The sequence below is a fragment of the Denticeps clupeoides genome, chromosome 17, assembly GCF_900700375.1.
Source record: "Denticeps clupeoides chromosome 17, fDenClu1.1, whole genome shotgun sequence".
Classification (NCBI taxonomy): domain Eukaryota; kingdom Metazoa; phylum Chordata; class Actinopteri; order Clupeiformes; family Denticipitidae; genus Denticeps; species Denticeps clupeoides.
In genome coordinates this window covers 820794-842983 of record NC_041723.1, presented here as the reverse complement: position 1 = coordinate 842983, position 22190 = coordinate 820794, and the positions used below count along the sequence as shown (strand labels likewise).

The 22190-nt window shown below is 46.8% G+C and overlaps 1 protein-coding gene across 1 annotated transcript in view; it reads right to left on the bottom strand.

Moving 5' to 3' along the window:
- tmtc2b (transmembrane O-mannosyltransferase targeting cadherins 2b) overlaps positions 1-22190 on the bottom strand; it is a 96696-nt gene that overhangs the window by 15651 nt on the left and 58855 nt on the right. The window contains exon 11 of the transcript XR_003742835.1: positions 19360-19480. The gene's annotated coding sequence lies outside the window, so the exon portion shown is untranslated. The remainder of the gene's footprint in view (positions 1-19359; positions 19481-22190) is intronic.

Below are 22190 nucleotides of genomic sequence, written 5' to 3'. Positions count from 1 at the left end.
ACACAGCAACAGGGAAGCACTGAAACGTTTACAGGACGGAATACTCTGATTATTGAAGCCATGTGAGAAATGTTCATGTCGTAATTGATCAGAACATTTGTGAAATGTACTTTTTACGCTGCTTCTAACAATCAACGTTGCAGCTTTGCGTTGGCAGCAAATCTAAATAAATAAAGTGAGAGATGATCATGTGATTCTTATGGGTGTGGCCAACCAATCACATCCAATCCAACTTAATTTTTTTACAAAAAGACAAAAGCCGGAATCAGATGCAACATACTGAGTAAACACTGAAACGAAATTATAACGAAATAAATACAATTAATAATGATCTACAAATAAAAACATAAAGAATGAAAATAATAAAAACTAATAAGAATATTGCCATAAGAGTAAAATGAAGTAAAACAACTAAAAATGGGTAAAAACCCACAGGAATAAAATACCCCACAGTGGGGGCTGTTTGAACGTTGCCCCTGGGCCCTCAGACTGCAGGGCGGCGCTGGTGAGTATACCAGGATGAGGTCGGTGAGGTCCAGTCCATTCGAAGCGTTAAAAAAGACGCTGAAATTGGGGTGATGTGATCACGCCTTTTTGTTCCCAGTTAAAAGACCCGCTGCAGAGTTTTGAACGAACGACTAACTCCCGTATAAAGTGCGTCACAGTAGTCCAGTCGCAAAAATATAAAAGCGTGAACAACCTGTTCAAACATTTTCAACGATAAAAAAGTTTTCGCTTAGGGTGGTTGTAGCCTAGTGGGTAACACACTCGTCTATGAACCTGAAGACCCAGGTTCAAATCCCACTTACTACCATCGTGTCCCTGAACAAGACTCTTAACCCTGAGTGTCTCCAGGGGGGGACTGTCCCTGTAACTACTGACTGTAAGTCGCTCTGGATAAGGGCGTCTGGTAAATGCAGTAAATGTAAATGGCTAAAAGCTGGGTTTAACAACGCCATTCTCCTGGTTGTCAGTTGTCAGGTTGTCACGGCCCACAGGGACTTGGGGTGATTATCAAAAGGACCTGAATCTGTTTGGGGGTCTCAGTCACCGCGCTTTTGCCCTCATTAAGAGATAGAAAGTTGTGGGCCAACCAGAGGGGCTGGACGAATGTTTCCGGAAGGCAGGTGAATCTGACAGTCATCTGCATAGAGATGATATTGTATGCCGTGCTGGGAGGGAGGAGGTGCAGCCCAAAAAGAATGGGTACCATGGCGACCAAAGCCGCAACCAGTGAACACAATCACCACTGACTGGTTGATGAGAACCAAGACCCATAGACCCCAACAGTCCTACAGACGGCGTCAAAAAGAAAAAAAACTCTTCTGGATGAAGGTTGTCCATTCCTGCAGAGAGGAGGTCATTTCTTTTCCTGTAACTTGTCCCTCTTTCGAACCCGTCCGCTGTGCACCGATCCGCTGGTCCTCTGCATTTCTGAAAATCTGGCTTCACAATGAGGCCATAATTGCATTTCCGGGAGAAAATGCTCGCGTGATTTCTGCACTGACGGGTGCGGCCCATGATGGATGTGTTTGTCTTGGGCGGGTGGCGACTGACGACTGTGGGATCAGACTGAGCGGGAAAGCGCTGCTTATCGTTGCCGTGGGAGGAAAGGGGATGGACGGGGGTCATGCGTTGGGTCAAGTTTGTCGGCTAAACGTAAAGACTGGCAAGTGCAGTGTGATTACCGTTCTACTCAGAGTTTACTACTCTACCACTACTCAAAGTAATGCTCTCAGGAGAAGTAATGCAGAACTACTGCCGCTGCTGCGTAGACTTCAAATGAACGCGATGAATTTATGTGGACGAGCTGAGATCAGGAGCAGGTGTGTGTATCTGAGTTGCATTTTTTATTCTTTTTTTTTCCACCAGCGTGATAGATGGTGTTAGATGTAAATCCGTAAAACAGCCGGGCGCGCGGGGGCATTCGCGGTACGGGGTGGCGCGCTTTGTTCTCGATGAAAGGGTCGGCGCGTGATAAATCAGACGAGTGGAAACTCGCCGTTCACCGGGGGCCCGGCCACGCTACCTGAGCCGACCCAGGACGAGCAGGCCCCCAAGGGCCAGCACCTATTAATTAAAAATTTCGACCTTTTCATCAACATTTCATTTCATTTTACTGTCAGCTGCAATCAATGATCAAACCGGATTTTATACAATTTTACATTTACATTTACAGCATTTATCAGACGCCCTTATCCAGAGCGACTTACAATCAGTATTTTACAGGGACAGTCTCCCTGGAGCAACTTAGGGTTAAGTGTCTTGCTCAGGGACACAATGGTAGTAAGTGGAATTCGAACCCGGGTCTTCTGGTTCATAGGCGAGTGTGTTACCCACTAGGCTACTACCACCCTACTACCACCCAATTTTATAACCATGCGTGTGGCAAATCATTTATGACTAATCAGCTCAATTGAATCGATTGACAGATGTAGATTAAATGTAAATGCATTTCACTGCATGTGTAGACCCCATACCAAACGACCTTAAATGGAGAGAAACCAAGTTTAAATGCACAGCAGTGTGATTTATTACCGTTCAACAAAACCCCTGCAAACCTGCTGAATATTTACACCAGGCCCGCACACACCCATGACCCCCACCCAAACACCGCAGCTCGGCGGTAGCTCGCCCAGCAGCCCGGTCCTCCCCCCGGCGGGCCGCTTTATGGCGGGTGACCTGCCGGCGCCTAAATTTCCGGGCCTTTTCAGAGCCGAGGCTGTAAAATGGCGGTTATCACCCGGCGCAGCCTCGCGCTCACCTTCTGCCTCTCCCCGCTTCGCTCTCGGCCGTCGTTCGACTTTTATGGAGCTAATAAACGTAATTTATCAGTGGGAAAAGTAATGAGGGTTCAAACGGGGCCGAAGGTGACGACCTTATTACAACAAACCCAAACATTTTCCCAGTGAAAGACGAACGGAGCTGCTGGAAGAGCGGCCATGTGGATACGATGATGCGCCACCGCAGCGTAAAGCTTTTATTGGTGCTACACGTGTTGTGGGTTCCGTCAGGACTAAACGCAGGAGGCTTTACGACAGCACCGACCAGATGAGATGAACGGTGCAGACCGACGTCTTGTGGAGGTCGGGCGCGGCCGTAAAAAAAAAAAAAAAAAAAAACGCTGGAAACTTCCCCCTTTCTCTCGACTTTTTAATTGAAGTCGTTGCATTAAATTTCACATGTGGGAGGCAGAACTTCACCGTCATCGAGTTATTTGCAGGCTGACCTCACCAAACGCGGTTCACCATAAATTACAGGAGAGCAGGTATCTCTTTGATGTCCGTTCTGTAAGGAAAATGATTCAATGTGTGTGTTTGCGCCCCTTTACTAAAACCCCAGCTACGAGAAGAACTGTGTTTTGTCACCCAGACCTATCAGACCCTTTATCTGCACGTGGTAAATGCTTGAGAGGGAATTTCCAAGTGAAAGTGACGTGATTGTCATTGTGATTCACTGCAGCACAGCACACGGTGAAATGTGTCCTCTGTATTTAACCATCAGGTGAGCAGTGGGCGGCCATGACAGGCGCCCGGGGAGCAGTGTGTGGGGACGGCGCTTTGCTCAGTGGCACCTCGGTGACCTTCTGATTACGGGGCCGCTTCCTCAACCGCTAGGCCACCACCATCCCAAAGAACTGGATTATTTCATCAATTTAATCAATTTATAGTGCAAATATTAAACCCTTTGTTCATGCTAATATTCTTTACACATAAAGTGTACTTTTTGTTGTCCTGTGTAATGATTATTGCTGGTCATTTGTAAGAAACTAATCCAGTTGTTTAACAGGGTGGTGGCACCTGGAACTGGTTCAGTGGGATTCAAACTTTTCAGCTTTGTGCTCCACCCACTTGGCTACTTCCATTTAATAATTTACATGACGATTATGAAGATGGAAATCTTGGACGAGGTGTTCAGTCTCATCCACACACAGCCACTGGTGCCTAGCGGGTAAGAAAATGGACCCGTAATCAGAAGGTTGCCGGTTCGAGTCCCGATCCGCCAAGGGGCCATTGAGGTCCCCTTGATGGAGGTACCGTCCCAACATACTGCTCCCCTGTCAAGGGTGATGGTTAAATACAGAGGACGCGTTTCACCGTGACACTGTGTGCTGTGCTGCAGGGTTTCACAATCACGTCCCTTTCACTGGACAATCTTTAGGTGAGATGTTCAAATCCAGTCAACAGCATCGAAATCTAGTCTAAAATTTTTACATCATACTGGAGTCTAGAGGGACAGAAGAACTTATGAAACACATTTTTTGCGCAGGAACTGGATGAAGGATGAAAGGTTCTGGGTCTGAGTTGCCATGGTGATGGTGGGGACCAGTCCATTGGAGTTGGCATGGTGGGCCGGCGGCTGCACTGAGCACTGGCCACCAAGGAGCATTTACCCAGATGACAAGAACCCCACATTCCCTGACTTCCCATCAGCCCGAGCAGGCCGCGCCACACATCAAACGCTTCCATTAAGGGGCCTGTGAAAGATTCATGTGATGTTAAAAAGTCAGTGAGCGATGTGTCTGCTTCCTCGCTGAAGCTCCATTCCTCTTCCCGGGGCATTTCCCTCCGGAACGTTCACGGAGAGGTCCAGGTCTGCTGGCAATGTGTGTTTTAATAGCTGGATGGTATCATCAGTGGACATTAGGATGAGTGCACATTTCAGCGCTGGCTGCCTGGTTCAGCTCTTTCCATTCAGCCTTCGTCAGGCCGGCTGCATCCGTCTTCCTCAGACTGCGGTGCACTGGTCTGCTTTTCCTACGGTCCATCTCCATCGCTCACTCTGCGGAGTACAGGTTCTCAAAAGAAGACGTCAGCACACTTACACAGACACAAAGGGCTCCATTTCCCCAGTAGCACATGGGCTGCGGTCCCTACAGTCACATTCACTGTTCTACCCATCACAACGCTTGAATGAAATGCATGTTGGTGTTGGTAGCATAGAGAATGGAGAAGAAAGGGAGGAGGTGGACGCTGTGCCAAGAGAGGGTGAAATCGTCCAGAATGAGGAAGTGGAGGAGCGTGAGAGCTGTCAATCATGCATACAGGCTCCTCCCCTTTTGTTTATAAACACTCCCCATGAACTATGTCTTAAACATGGCCCTATACAACATTATATTGTCCTAAAAACCACAGAGATTACAATTATACAATAAAACATGTATACATATGAATAACGGCAATGATAATGATTAAACACGGCAGTGATTACGCAACTATTTCTGCATTTATGCATCGGTGGCCTCAGGGCTGAGGCTCAGGCGCTTTTAACATTTAACAAAATCTTTCCAAATGCTAAAAGGGTCAATATGAAAGACTGCAAATGCTGTAAATATTGGATTTGGCACTGGAGACAGTCACATCTGCCATTTTTCATCCAATGCCTGTGCTGTGTGATGAGTTTGTGCCACTATGCCGCCACGGATTGTGTGTGGTAATATAGCAAATGCTAAGGGTGCCATCCATTCCACGAACGGTGAAAAAAAAAGATGGAACACTCCACGATTCTTTAAACTAGTTGGTATCTTAATATGAATTTACCTGCTTAACAAAGCTTATTAAGTAGTATTAGTAATAATAATAATAATAATAACGATACATAACTTTCACATAAGTGTCACCCAGGACACCCTGAGTTTTTTTATAGTATAATAATCTCTGTTGCAAGCGATAATGTTGAACTGTAAGGACCCCACAAGTAACACAGAAACAGCATTTTTTTGCTGCTTTATTGTACAACAACATATTTTTAGCGACCATTTTATAAAATGCTCTTTTAACATTTTACAAAATGTTTCCAAATGATAAAATGGTCGATTTGAAAGACTGGAATTCTGTATTCGTACAGTAATCTGCCCTTTTTCGTGTTTGTGCGTCGTGTTTGTGCCGCCATGCCGCCGCAGTTTGTGTCTGATTGTCTGATTGGTGAAACGGTGTCATGCGATTATTATTGCTGCGTCTGAAAAATAAAAGCGCATCTAGCGTACGGAATAAACGGTTTAAAAACGCAACGAGTCGAGAGTTGTCCAATGTAGCGAAGTACGAGTAGAGCTTCTAATTCACAAATGTACTCACGTAAAAGTCAAAAGTTTGGTGTCGTAAACTTACCCTAATAAGTACGTTTTTTTTCAAGTAAACATAACGGAGTAAATGTAAGTGGTTGCTACTCGTCCCTGACTACCACCCACCATACAAGTCGGTGTGGAGGGCTGGACGAAGACGTCGCGGTCGGGCCGTATATGAAACTCCCTGTACTACTTTATCCGACGAGGCAGAATTCCCCGATCGCCGACAGGCCGCATCACCACAGGCCCATTAATCACGGGAATGGAAGTTCGCAGACACCGATTTAACAGGTCCTGCTGCGAGGACGGCTCACAGTGCACGGCCCAGACGAAGAGCGAGGCCGTCTTATCCCCGCCATTACTGACTGGGTCGAAGAAGTCTGGAGAGTCTGGATGTGTGTCAGGCTGAAATGGCCCGTTAAAGCAGAGTCTGATGGAGGCCTAGGCCTGTTGCAGATGTCTTTGGAATTCGAGAGACACAATATAGATTTGACACCCACAGAAGACACAGGAACTCGAGTATCTGGGAGCAATATGTAGCTTTAGCTGCCCGGTGCAAGTGGCCCACAATTCAGAAAGTGAAGCCGCTATAAAGTCCAGTGCCCCAAGTGGCTGGGAGCAGAACAAAAATTGTCATTGTCCATTCCCCTGTGGTCCACGACCAAACGTTTCACACAATTTTATTTCAATTTCATTTTCCACTGTTTTGAACACGCTTTGTAAATGTGTGTTACCTCGCCTTGCCTCTATTTCCAACAGTTAAATATCTGTGTACTGATTTATGACGTCGACTCTCATCTGTACCGAATCTGGACCGGGATTTGACAACACAGTGGAGGGATCGGGGTTTCAGCCACGCCGTCAGTCCTCAAACGCCTCCAGCTTTTCCACAGTGGAAAAGCCACGTCTCCAGATGCCCTGCTGCGAAAACAAAACGTCACAAACTGCACTTTACTTCATTACTTATTGAATTATTGTTGTATTTCCAGGCCTGTGGCCAGGACACTGGTTTTGTGGGAATAAAACCGCTGCTGTCTTGATTATTGCAGGCTTCTGTGTCTCTATACTGCGAGGAGCGTCAGATTTTACCATATTAAACACTTCAATCGGGTTCATTTGGGACTGTTTGCTTTAATTGAATGGCTCTTTCTAGGTAACAAGAAAAGTTGTGACAGGACGCCCCGTCCACCATGAAATCCGTCTGTGATCCTGAGTGATCTGAGGCTTTCAGGGCTGCGAAACGCAGCCTGCGATGTCCCACTAATGGGCCCTGAAAGAGCTGTACAGCCATACTCCATTCCTCCATTCCAGGACGCCCCTTAATTTGTCAAATTAATGCGGCGCTCCCCCTTCTCCACCATTTCACCACCACCACCATCGGCTTTCTCCCGCTGTTAACTTCCTCGTGTGAACTCAGCAGGAGGGGCGGTGGTGGCACTGGCATCTTACTCATGAATAAATATGGCTGCATGTTGACCGGGCCAGACAACCCCAGATTCCCCACTTCCCCGCAGGATTTCTCGAACGCCGCGACGGTCCCGCAACATTTCAACCACGTTTCTCGTCACGTTTGCCTACGTCACCGTTTTTGAGCAGCTTCCAGTCTGAGACAAGAGACAAGAGTGACTGGAAGTGAAGTGATTGTCACATGTGATACACAGCAGCACAGCACACGGTGCACACAGTGAAATGTGTCCTCTGCATTTAATCCATCACCCTTGGTGAGCAGTGGGCACCATGACAGGCGCCCGGGGAGCAGTGTGTGGGGACGGTGTTTTGCTCAGTGGCACCTCAGTGGCACCTTGGCGGATCGGGATTCGAACCGGCAACCTTCTGATTACGGGGCCGCTTCCTTAACCACTGCTTGGTCAACTGACCTGATCAACCACCAATAACTGGTCAAAAAACATGACAAAGAGAAAAGAGGCAGAAAACAGTGCAACCAAATTTAAGATTCTTTTCAAACCAGGCTGACTGGTGGCAAATGGGGGTGCAGAGCTGTCAATGCCTGAAAGAAAAGGGGTGCTGAACAGCAATCAACATCTCACATGTAGCATGACCTCTGGGTTGTGACCCAGGTGACCAGTCTTTATCCTCTGTTAGCTTTCTTGACGCACATTGACAGAATAATGGATGGGCCCGGGTCTCAGAACCCCTATCCATCCATGACCATCAATCCGTCAATACCATGAAAGTGGTGTTGACTTGAAGGGTTGCATTTGATGTCGGTTGTTTAAATGGCATGCAAGTAGACTATAAATCAGACCAGGTTTACCAGCTTGTGGTATACACAGCAAACACTGTAAATCGATTTAAACACACTGACTATTTTAATGAAGTTAGCAAAGATCAACAGTGGACAATGACAAAACACCAGCATTTATGGATATTCTTTCCTTATTCTTCCCGATAAAGTACACTTTATCAGTGTATGAATAAATGCAAACGTTCCGGGTAGAGGATGCCTGGTTGCCACCAAAGTCCCAGGTTCAAACCCCACTTACTACCATCATGTCCCTGAGCAAGACACTTAACCCTGAGTGTCTCCAGGGGGGGACTGTCCCTGTAACTACTGATTGTAAGACACCCTGGATAAGGGCCATAAATGTAAATGTAGAAGAATGGCTGCTGACTGCCCTCCAGCAAGTGAAGGACTGCAGCCCTCAAGAGAACCCAAACGTTCCAAGTTAGCTGATGAAATGGACTTGCTTAACACTTTATGGTGCCAAGCAATTCTCCTTCATATGAAACTGTGAAAAAAATGATCACTTCTAGATTCAATTACCCAGATACCCCCCAAGATTCGGGCCATTCCTCTATTCCTGTTTTTGTTACATTTTCTAACATGACAGAAGCAATTTGGAACTCATATGTGGTTCCACAGTTCCAAACTGTGTGCCAAAGCCCTGTTTGGTCTGGCAGTCACTGGTGGTTGGGGCGAGGACTTTCACTGCTGCAGAGGAGGCAGGAAAGGACATGGAAGACTGAACCACACAAGCTGCCCTTCCTCACGTCTGGGACCCCAGATTGGAATATGACAGAATACTCTGGATATGGGCTGTGCCAGAGGTCAGTGAGGTGATGAAGAGTTAGCGCACGCTTTACCTTCAATGGTTAGAGGGTGAAGTAAAGAGGACCAAGTATCAAGCCCTGTGGGATTCCAGTGGAGAGTTGCCACAGAGAGGGTTCGGATAACTTCCATATCGGTGTGGGGATAAAGTGAAATGATAATAAAGTGAAGTGATTGTCACGTGCGATACAAAGCAGCACAGCACACGGTGCACACAGTGACATTTTTGTCCTCTGTATTTAACCATCACCCTGAGTGAGCAGTGGGCGGCCATGACAGACACCCGGGGAGCAGTGTGTGGGGATGGTGCTTTGCTCAGTGGCACCTTGGTGGATCGGCAACCTTCTGATTACTGCCCCTTGGTTCATGGCTGCATGCAGCTTCACAGCGGCAGCTGTAATGAAACTCTCTGCAGAAGGAGCATTTATACATGTCATAAGAAATGCATTCACTCTGTATTCAGTCGTAATTGTGGTTTGTTTTCCACTTTTCTTTTAGAACTAGCTAGCGGCAGTGGGGCTCTCATTTGCATATAAAAGCCCAACTCTATCGGCAGCCACACAAGGAAGGTTCTCATCCTCCAGGCCAGTTTATTTAATTACTATGGAGAACTGTAATCATTTGAAGAGTCCCAGGTGAACCTAAACCCATTACAGACACACAGATGGTTTAAAGGAGCTCTGTCTCTGTCCAGGGGCGTTCACATCAAATGAAAGAGAAATAACTGTTTCACGATGACAGAGAGCAGACCTTTTCAGTGTCGGCATCAGTAAAATGACAGAACTTCTCTATTAACAAAAATAAAACAGACCACCTTACTTATTTTGGTAGTCATACCAGCTAAAGGATATGTTTCTCAGCAGCTCCTTGGCTTCACAGATGGAGTTGTTGAAGTCATTCTGATGCGGGCTGCTTTATCTGTGAGTAAATGTGTTTTTGCGCAGCGGGCAGCTTGTTATAATTGGCATTTAAATGGCTGCATGTTTCACAAATTGGCCTGAGGTTTCGTCAGGCCTGCCTGGGACTCCATTCAGGACCGGAGCGAAAGAGCCCAGCTCGTGTTAATGGAAGCTGGCCGGGCCAAACTAAACAGCCATCTTTTCCTCAGCTTTGCAGCCCTGCCACCGTTGTGGCGACTTGGAAGCCACGATTTCAGCAACATTATTTGACTGGCTGTTAACTACACCTGAATATTTCACTTTGGAACTCGAGTCTGAAGTTTTAAATGCCATATTGTGTTGACCATGTGAATTTACTGCAAATACAGAGAATACAGATGTGCAGAAATGGATGCATGTTATGCAGTTCTCATTATTTCTCTACATTATTTAAAGCAGGGAATGCCACTTATCTAGCCTGATGGTGATCAAGCACTTCAAATAAATTATTTTCAAATGCAATGCATCTACATACTAAACAGGATGTGGAAATTGTAGAAATTGTAATGACATGTTATGTCCTTGGGGCTGTAGTGCTGCTGTTGGTGTGTGCTTTTAGGCTGTTAAAGGGGAGGAGTTTTGTGATTCGGCTTGTTTTGTGTTCTAACTCACATATCCCCTCTTCCTCGTTGTCCACATTTCCCAACCCCTAGAAGAGAAACACATAAAACTAATACTCAAATCTAGAATGAAGAATCTGTAGAAAGTGGATATGTCTGTGTGGGCCGGCACCGCCCCTTCACAAACTCACACCTGACTAGTAGTCACATGACCACTAACCACGCCCATTTAGAGCGCAATGTTGAGTAAGAGTTTTCATGCATCATGCTGCAGTTCATTTTTTTGGTTTTGTTTGCTCCTTTGCATCAGTACTTTTGGCATCACAGCCTGGATTTATTTCTTTGACCTTATTTGTACCCAAGATAAGATAATAATCCTTAATTTGTCTCACGTGGGAAATTTGCAGCAACAGTAAATAAATAAACAAACACACAAATACCAAGTACATTATCAAAAGTACACTATAAAACAATCTGAAAAACTGAATGTAAAATGTCAATATGTAAATAAATAAATAAATCTTTATATATGTACACACAGAATAAATATGTGTGTGTATATGTATATACAGTATACACATTTTTTATTTTACATAAGAATGACAGTATTGTGTATTGAATGTTTTGCATTGTGCTGACCAAAATTTTAGATAAAAAAATCCCACATAAATGCATTTCACACAACTTGGGTATTTATGGACATTTATGATTTAAAATGTACATGACTCTGATTGGAGAGCCTGTAACGATTTTGCCTGGTTTTATGCCATTACTGGATATTATTAAATATCCAGTAACAGCGAGCTGACACACCAATAGCAATAAATGTGACGTCCTTCTTAAAATCCTTCAGCCGTCACGCCCCGCAGTCTCTGCTTACATGGATCTGTCACATGTTAATATGGTGAATTATTGAGCAGTAAAATGAAGCTTCTTCGGTCGTTTGCAGGGTGTGGCCGTTCCAGCGTGTTTTAAACGCCGGGCCCTTTCACGTCCTTCCCACCGCTCGTTTATTTTCTTTCGAGATGATCGTTTTCTGGAAATGCAACGTGTCTAATCGGGCGCCTTCAACCGTGTCCGGCGAGAAAGTGAGCGAGACTCTGGCGAGACGTTCCAGGTTAGAAGGTCGGCATGTTTACGCAGAGTCAGCGTGACCTCATTCGGAAAAGCTGGATAACTTTTAAAAATGAGCGTCAACACAGCGAACATTAAGAACACAGAGAGCAGGAAGGATGGAATTTACGCTCCGTATTGACTGTGCAGGTCATGTTTCACTGGAAAAGCCAAACTGTTTGTCTTCCTGCCTTTTAAAAAACCGACAGCAGTAAAGTAAACGGCAGTAACGTTTTACGGCTCCCCGAAACGCACCGGCACAACCTCACGTGTGATTTGGAGTAAATGAAACGTTTCCTCCGCGGTGGGACCGTATCCTGCTCTCCACGTAAATATCAGGACGAGTCCGCGTTAGTTCTCGTTGGCCAGAACGTCCCTGGGAGGGATTATGGGAGACGGGTCGGCCTCGCTGAAGTCCCCGGCTCGGGGAGACACCTTCCCCGCGCAGGTTAAGTGCCTTCGGCGGTAACGTAAGCACTCGGCCGCGGCGGCGGAGTGGCCGCGTTTGAAGCGCTGAAGATGAACGAGGCTTTTTGTATATAAAAATATACCGCCGCGGGGCGGAGAGCGACGTTCGGCGCGCTAAGTGCACCAGGCCATTTATTATAAGCCGGGCCGCTCGGGTCCTATACAACCAAACATGCCAGAAGCTTCGGTGAGTGGAGATCCATCTTTTTCTTTTTAAGTGTAGAGGTGTGCGCCTCGATTTCTCCACCGTAATGACACCAAATTCTTGTATATTTGAAGTTAAAGGACTTTGTTTTATCATTTATAGGCGAGTTTAGGCCAATTTTTCTGTTTTTCTACGATTGTCCCCCGTCGGACAAGGTCACGGCTGAAAGGTTGATGGTTCGGGGCTCACAGGACGTAATGGGGGTGAAACAGATTGTTGGGATCATCAGAGAAACCCCTGCGATATTAAAAAGGCCTCCATCTCCGGCGATTCCGGCGCCCGCGCGAATCATATCGACCCGAAACTTTATTGACGCGCGATAAACGTTTTTTTTTTTTTTTTTTTTAGCAGTATGTGGGATTTGGCTGTGAATTTGGCCCGTGGAAGGTCGTGCGGTCGGCCGTGTTGTGGCGCCAGCTCCGGATTATTATAGTGAACGTGGCGACGGGTCGCTTCGCTCGGCTCCATGTCAGCCAGCCGGCCGCATCTAGAAACTTCTACTAACTTCCTCCTACCGCCAAGACGCCGCCGCGGACCTGGTGAGGAGTTTGGAGGGGAACACGAGAGCAGCTACAGACGAACTCTGAGGGTCAAAACGAACGGAAAGGTGAACGTCCGGGAGCTGGATGAAGAGTGTTGAATAGATCCGATCACAGATGGAATCTCAGCAGTAATAGCTTGTTTTTCATTTATGATTATTTCATTGAAGAAAAATCTAAAGTTGCCGACTGAGTCAGCAGTAAATTGAGTATAAGGAGTAAATTGTGGTGGTAGTAGCCTAGTGGGTAACACACTCGCCTATGGACCAGAAGACCCAGGTTCAAACCCCACTTACTACCATTGTGTCCCTGAGTCTGGTAAATGCTGTAAATGTAAATTGTGATTAAATGTGATCGTCCGTGACATGTGGCCCGTGGTAATGAAGTGAAGTCGCCGGTGCTGTTTGCGATGCTCCGTTCAGCCAGTTGTGTGATAAGTGTGTGTGTGTGTCAGGACGCCTCCTGTCCCCTCGGCGGGGTCGTCTGTCAGGCCGTCTGTTTCACACTGCGGCAGGACCCCATGCGGCGCGGCCGTCAAGCTCGTCCCAGTTCTCAGCTCCTAGCCGAGGAGACACAGCGAGGACGGGGACCAAATGAAGACAAGCATCTCGTGGATCAGCTTCATCGAGCAACATCAGAAATGCACAACCGAAGGACGAATGCAGAGTTGCATATAGATTTACGCGAAGCTCATATTCATCACACGACACAGCAGAGCAGAGGCATTCGTGGCACGTATATAATCCCGTACATGAAACCCCCCAAAAAGCTGAAATCTGGTGATAAAGACCTTCTCATGAGCCAGAAGAACACTGGAATGTTCCAGAAACTCATGACTGGGGCACTGATCCTGTCAACCACGACGCTAAATGCAGCCAGAAGCTCAGGGTGATGAAGGGCCATCATCGTCGTTGGGGACCTGGGGACTGTGGACGTGTCTTCACTCTTTCATTTTCATGCTCCAACACCTCATGTCCACAATCATCAACATGGAACAGGTTTATTTCTAAAATATATTCGTACTTATTAACCTTGAGTGGTGGCCTAGCGGTTAAGGCTAGCGGTTAAGGAAGCGGGATGTTGCCGGTTCGAATCCCGATCCGCCGAGGTGCCACTGAGCAAAGCACCGTCCCCACACACTGCTCCCCGGGCGCCTGTCATGGCTGCCCACTGCTCACTCAGGGTGAAGGGTTAAATGCAGAAGACAAATTTCACTGTGTGCACTGTGTGCTGTGTATCACGTGTGACAATCACTTCACTTTAAAGGATGCGGCCCCGTAATCGGAAGGTCCTCGAATCTCGAGCCGCCAAGGTGCCACCGAGGTCCCCTTGATGAAGGTCCCGTCCCCACACGCTGCTCCGCGGGCGCCTGAAATGTCACATGACCTTTTTTGTAAGTGCACTGATAAGCACTCGATGAAGAATCAGCTTTGGCTAATTGTGCATCAAGAGGCAAGAAAAGAACACAAATCATGTTTATATTCCATTCACAAATTCGCAGAAAGCCGACATTAGTTCGAGAACACAGTGAAATGTTTTATATTTCCTGCTGAATGGCGCCCAGATGTGCTGGCCTCTTATTGGCTGTGGCGGACAGATGTTGCCTTGGCGGGTCACTGCCGGGCGATGTAGTATCAGCTCCGGTGTTTTAACTAGCCGGCCCAGTGCTGATTTATGCTCTATGGGGTGGACTGGAAGTGTGGAGTGTTCTTACACTCGTCCTCCATGCTGCGTGGACACTGTTCCTGTTTCAGAGGTCACTTACTGCTTTATTAATAATGCCATAATTATCATCACTTAAAACTTTTTTCGATATTCAGTATTATACAGTACAGGCCAAAGGTTTGGACACACCTTATTCAATGTGTTTTCTTTATCTTCATGACCATTTATGTTGGTAGATTCTCACTGAAGGCATCAAAACTATGAATGAACACATGTGGAGTTCTGTACTTATTAAAAAAAGGTGAAATAAGTGAAAACATGTTTTATATTCTAGTTTCTTTGCTCTGATTACTGCTTTGCACACTCTTGGCATTCTCTCGATGAGCTTCAAGAGGTCGTCACCTGAAATGCTTCTCCAACAGTCTTGAAGGAGTTCCCAGAGGTGTTTAGCACTTGTTGGTCCAGCTCACCCCAAACCATCTGGATTGGGTTCAGGTCCGGTGACTGTGGAGGTCAGGTCTCCACTTTTTGTTAAGTACAGAACTCCACATGTGTTCATTCATAGTTTTGATGCCTTCAGTGAGAATCTACCAACGCAAATGGTCATGAAGATAAAGAAAACACGTTGATTGAGAAGGTGTCTCCAGACTTTTGGCCTGGACTGTACATGAAAGCACCTCTAAAGCTCTTTTCAATAAATGGAAGGCCAAGTAAATGAAGAGGAAAGTGCACATATTAATTTAGAGAAATTCATTGCACAGCTTTGCCTGTGAAAAATGTCCTCATGACATGAAGAATACAGATTTCCGGTGACGGGTCATTAGCTGGCAGAGCAGGAGACGCGTCCGGTGGTGAACCCTGAATAAAGTGTGTCTGAGATCTACAGCTTGGATTAACAGGCTCGGGTCGAGAAAAGCAAGTTCCTCCAGAGCTGGTGACACCAGAGTCAAGCTGAACACACACAGACACACTCGCACTGGATGAGATTAACAACCCGGCGTCCTGGGATTACACAGGACATAAACGCCCGACTTTTACTTCAGTAAGAGGAACCCAAATCAGTTTCTGTTCATCAAGGAGAAAATGAGCCATGTTTACTTGGCTCCAGGCACTGACTACAGCTGATAAGAAGCACCGCGGTTCCGTCCTTTGGCAACTCCAACATTTTCGTGGACTCGGTCATGAAGTCGAGTTTGTGTTTTGAGTTCTGGCAACCGCCACACGCCTGGGGGGTTGTTTCTGTTCTCCCCTTTTTTCCCCGTTTTCGGCCATCGCGCCTTGATTATTTATCATTTGTAATAAAATCCCTTTCCCAGAATGTCCCGGCTCTGCACTTCCTTCCCCCGTCAGCTCGCCATCGTGACACTTATGAACATTTGAAATCCGTATATTTGCGTGAATTATGCTGCTTCGTTCTATAGATGTTTCTGGCGACCTGCCTTAATTCTAATTTTTTGTCTAGTCTTTGTGTCAGGTGGTCATTTAGGTTTTTATTACATTTCTAGACATTTTGTTTGACAAAAACAACACTTCTTTAACTCTTTCTCTGCAGAGTAATAGTTTACTGTAACGTCAGTCATGATCTGGTCCGGCAGCGGCTACTCCGTGTCCAGAGTTTCATGTTGGTCCTGTTTTAATGTTTCCTGATTGTGTTCACCTGTGTATGATTGTATAAAGCTGCCCTGTTTGTGTCTGTTCGCCGCCGGGTCATTGTTTGGTGATGTTCCCCTTGTCCTCTCTACCGTGTATTAGACCCATGTCTCGTGACGTTGTGCGTATGCGTCCTTCGTCCTTGCTATGTCAAGCCATCTTGACAGTCAGGTTTTATGCCACCACAACAAACTCCCACGAACTTCGGTATAGAGATGGTGAGAAAATTTGATTTCTTTTAAATCAGACTTAACAGTGTTCAGTCAAGGTGAGGTGACCCCGGCGCAGAGCACCCCAAAACTGCACTGGATCATCAGGACCAGATGGAATGAAGAAAAATGATTATTCACATAAACCATAGAGGGCTTTTTGCAACGTCAATTCTTGTTGAATTCAACATTCGTGTGTAATCTAGAGCTAAAGGAGTCGTGTAAAGAATCGGCCAATAAATCATCAATTCACATTTCAGTGGCATTAAAGTGGCAAGCTGGGAAATTCCTCCAACGGAATGAAAGGGAAAAATCCCCGGCGTTTCGGTGACCCGTTTCAGGCATTTCACTGCGCGCCCATAACCTTTTAAGATGGCAGCACGGTGCTTTTAAAATGCTGCCGTTTGTTCATTTTGGGATTCGGTTCGTGCCGCTGTAGGAAGACGAAGGGCTTTCCCAGGATCATGAAAAGCCACCGCCGACCTGACGGACATCTTAATAGGCGGGCGACTACGGAGTTAACCGCCAGTCCATGGCACCGTTTTATAAGGCGGGTAATAAACTGGATATTGCGCCGATCGCTTCCAGACACGGCCACCAACCCAGGAGATGGCAGGGTGAAGGTTCCCTCGATGGATCTCGGCGAGGCACATCTGCCGTACAGCTGCACCGTTCTCCGTATCAAACGAACAAACGTCCACATCGTACCAGATGCTGTAATCATGCAACGTGGTCGAATATTCCCGGTGCTCACTAACATGCTTCATGCATCGTGGCCGTACGGTAAAACCACCGCTCGAGGAATAAAAATGATTTTGCAGACAAGGTCGGCACGACTCGTAGTAGTTTGACGGTGCGCATGACATCACTATGGCGATATGGAGACCGGCGAACCCATGCTGCATGCTGAGATATTACCGCCGGGACGCCGCAGTCCTGGTGTTTTGAAGGCACGACCTCGAACGGAGCTCATCGCAGATCGAGGGGCCGCGCCTGCGGTGGATTTACGAAGCTCAGCATCAGCACCAGCGACGCTCGTTGCTGTTTATTTATGAGAAAACTACGCGTTCGTTTTAAAGAGATGAAAATACCTCTGGACCGCTGCCGGATTCCCGGCTGACAGCCTGGGCCGCGTCCAAAACCTCGAGCCTGAGAGTTTTCCATCGGAATTTGGATTGCGGCAGTGGAGCATGGGGCCCCCTGAAGCCCATTTGCAAGTCAGGGCGTTTATTAGACCCGGGTTCCGAGTAATGGAGGAAGCGCCTACCTGCTTTGGCTACTGTGGGTCCCAAGGGCAACCTAGGCCCAGGAAAGGTGGCAAATGCTAAGGGCGCCATCCATCCAGGGGGAAAAAGGTCTTTCTTAAAAGTAGTCCGTTTCTTAAAACTAGTTGGTGTTACTGTGTTGGTATTAATAGTAGTAGTAATAATAATAATGATACGGAACTTCCCCACTCCCCCTTCCACTACGGCAAGCCAACAGGGCCAATAATGGGGAGGACCACGATGCATTTTGAAGGGTAACGGCATAAAAAAATACATTTTGTTTCAAGAAAACCATTCGAGCGTCCACGACGCTGTCTTTTCTGTCATTTGAACACCCTCCCCCACGCCTCCGGCCTTCTGGCTGCGTTCTGGGGTGAGGGCCTGTGTGTGTGTGAGACTGTCCGGGCTTGTTAGCCTGGTTCTGCGCTCCCCCCGACTCGCTGCTGTAATAAAACAGACGCCGGTGGGCTTGCCAGGGTGTCCCCGCTCCAGGTTTTTTGCATGATGGATGAAAACGGTGCCTGGCCAAGACTGGTCGCCTGTTTTAATGGGGCCCGTGGGACTGGGAGCAGCCAATCACCGCGCCCGGCAGATAAATAACCCCACATAGCCGACGGCGGCGTGCTTTCATGCTGTGTTACACGTGTAACGTGGAAGCGAACGTCCCCGGAAAACGTCGCCATCTGTCTCCATACGGCAGCCGCACCCAGAGACACCAGAGTTCCAGGCTGCACCCAGCTGCACCTCACCAGGCAGGGGACCATTTTTAAAAAAGGGCTGTGAACAATTCCTATAGAACAGTTAGGAAAAGAATCTAAGCTGATTACACATATGGACTGTGAAGTTTCCAGCGTTGCCAAGTTTGCTTATCCTAAGCGATTTTGAACTGGTTGCCAGTTGGCAAAACAAGAAACATATTTATAAAACATATTTATCCAATCAAAAAATTCGCCTGAAAGCACCTTTGAGAAGAACTGAAGAAACTGGTTAAAATAAATAAAATTTGGTTACATCACATTTACAGTCATCAATCATTCTGGACGTTTATAATAATTAGTCTGGGACGCTATATTCCATCGGGAGACGATGGTCGTTAGAAAGATAGATTTCATTTTAAGTACATATGTCTATACATTTGGCCATAATAGATATATCTACCATATTTAACAAATGCTGTTTATTAGTTCACCTAGCAGAATGCTTTAAATTACATTGATGATATTATTCATTAAGCATTAAGTGGGCGTGGTCCTGACATCATGCTTGTGAGGTCCACGATTTATCACATGGAAAATGCCGATATTGATTTAAATTCACGTTCAGGCGGCCTTTAGCATTGATGTTCGTGGGGAAAACATGGGACGCTCCACACGGGGTGCGGCACTAACCTCCCTGTTGTCATGAGAAATGACCCACACTGGATACCCAGGAAATATCCCGCACACACTAATATCTGTCATCACATTGTCCATTTATGAGCAGTTATTTCCAAAAGAAGACCAAGATGGGGGCGTATACAGCTGCATTAAGGATGTACAGTGTGTGTGTGTGTGTGTGTGTGTGTGTGTGTGTGTGTGTGTGTGTGAGCTGAGCGCAATCCCATCCACATCTACCTGGGCGCACAGTGGGCGAGGCACCGTGTCCTTCCGATTGGCCGTGGCTCTCCGCAGATCAGCCAACCAGGTGGTAAAGATCTCAGGCCCATTCAGCAGCACTTAGCATCGTCCCACGCGCCTTTAAAAAAAGAAAAAAGCCCATTAATTTGGTTCTGGCCCGTGACCCCTCGTGGCGCCTCCGCCTCCCTCGCCGTCCCCAGACGGAGCTCAATCTTCCCCTGAATTGAACTCCAGCTGTCGCGGTGGAGGAGTGAGGCTTGTTATGACACGCGCTGCTGGATTCCATCTCGCCGCTAATCAGTCCTGACGGGCCACGCTGGACGCACCTGCTGACACCGAGCACATTCCGGCACATTCCGGCACATTCCGGCACATTCCGTAGGCCTCTCGTTATGCAAATGATGGGAGCAATCATGCAAATAACCAAATTTAACACAAATACATAATAAACCACTAATAATAAACCACTGGATATACCAAAGCCTATCCTCATTAATATTAATGCTGTAATTTAATTTGAAACATTTTCCCTGTTAAAATAAATGAACTCTGGAGCTTTTTTCTCACACACTTGTCTCTGTAATAGCTTCTAATATTATAGAAAGCTTACTTAATATCAATGGTTCAACAACCCTAAACCTACTTATTTGAAATCATGATGTCAATATTGAGGAGATTCATACCTAAACACCATATTAAAAAACACATGGACTGACTGCAGAATAGGTATTTTGGACAGAATTTAATGCACGTCATGTAACGTAGCTGCTTCCAATAGTATTTGTCTATCTGTACGATGAAGAATTATTAATCCATATGGTGATGGAGAGGTTTTGAAGAACATCACATTATTATTATTATGATTATTAATTATTACAACAACAACAGCAGTAACAACCACAGTAATAATAGCGATAAAACAGGTTCTAATTGTATCCGTATTGAACTGATATAATGCAGTTATTTCCTGTCAGGTTGTCACCTGGTGGTTGTCACCTGGTGGGGCAGTGGTGGCCTAGCGGTTAAGGAAGCGGCCCCGTAATCAGAAGGTTCCTGGTTCGATTCCCGATCCACCAAGGTGCCACTGAGCAAAGCACCGTCCCCACACACTGCTCCACGGGCTCCTGTCATGGCTGCCCACTGCTCACTGGGTTAAATGCAGAGGACCCATTTCACTGTGTGCACATGTGACAATCACTTCACTTCACCCCACCCCAGGCTGCAGGTATCGGAAAAGTGACATCAGCGCAGTGTCATTAGAACAGAACAGTCAGAACAGGGGATGATTGATGCATTCATATTTGCATGTCGGAATATATTGCCGCTTGAGCGGTGAGAGGTGCGATGGTGCGATAAGAGGAGGCGATGATAAGGCCGCGTGCTTTAACAGAATCTGATGCCACCTCCACCACCAGGACACCACCGCCGGCATGATTGATCGTGCAGGACACCTTTACCGGCCGCCCGATTCATTCACTGGTGAAGCCCGCTGGTTCCTCCAACTTTATTGTCGCCTGCGCCGCGGTAATAAGGCCGGTGCTTTGTGATTGGATTCGATCTTGTTCTGCCATCGATCACTCTGAAGCAGAAGTGCAGTATCAGTGCAACAAACCCCCACTACCAAGATGGGTGTCAAAAACTGGGCACCCGCCCGCCGGTGAGTTCCTACTCCGCCAAACAGGGGGCAGTGTTTCATAAGAAAGGTGGACGACCCGATCGTAAATCAAACTTCACGTAACTGCGCCTGCATGCCAGTGTTTACGTGCAGGTTCACTTTATTAATGGTTATTAACACCAAGTCAGAGGCAGGGCAGGAATTTCCAAGAAGCTTGTGTAGAAAAGGACTCCTCTCCTATCGCGTTATTTCCATTTACAGCATTTACCAGACGCCCTTATCCAGAGTGACTTAAAATCAGTAGTTACAGGGACAGTCCCCCCCTGGAGACACTCAGGGTTAAGTGTCCTGCTCAGGGACACGATGGTAGTAAGTGGGGTTTGAACCTGGGTCTCCTGGTCAACCACTAGGTCATGACCATTTGATGAAGGTTGTAAAAGTGTGGGATCGACTCCCCCCTTTCTCTCCCGAACCCTCATATTCGAAAGCTGGTGCCAAATTCCCCGTGACCCTGATGTGAAATCGATTCGATACGAACTGACCTCCTTCATCCCAGTTTTTTGCTCTCGTCGTGACGTGACGCGGGCGTCACGCCTGCTGGTCACGATTATTATTACCGGGCGGGGAGAGTTATGGGCGTGCCAGGCCTGTCCTCGGCGTGTCCTCGGCGTGTCCTTGTCGTGGGAGGAGAGATTAGCTGCGAGCGGTTAGGCAGATGGTGGCCTGTGAAAGTGTGAAGCGTGAAGGTTCTGTAACGCAGCCCAGGTTCCAGACTGTCGTTGTTGTTGATGTTTATACGGAACCACAAGCCCACGGAGACTCGCCGTCCGAACCAAATAAGACTCTCTTGTAGTGGTCGGAGTCCAGAAAGGTTTATGTGGATATAAATGTCCCACTTTGAACCAGAATGGAGGGACGCTGAAAAAAAAAGGACAATATAGACCTGCCAGAGTTTTATAACTCTGTAAGAAGGGGCTCCGTGGTGGCCTCATGGGGAAAGTTACGCATCATCATTATTATTATTATTATTATTAATACTTAATAAGCTTTGCTATGCCAGTACATTCATGTGGGCGTGTTCTTTGTATACATTAATACCAACTAGTCTTAAGAAACGTGCTCATTGTAATATTAGAACCACACCCTCACCACCCCCAACCCCTAGTGGTGTGCTAACAGGAACCTGCTGCTCCGGAGATGTTCTCCGTACGAA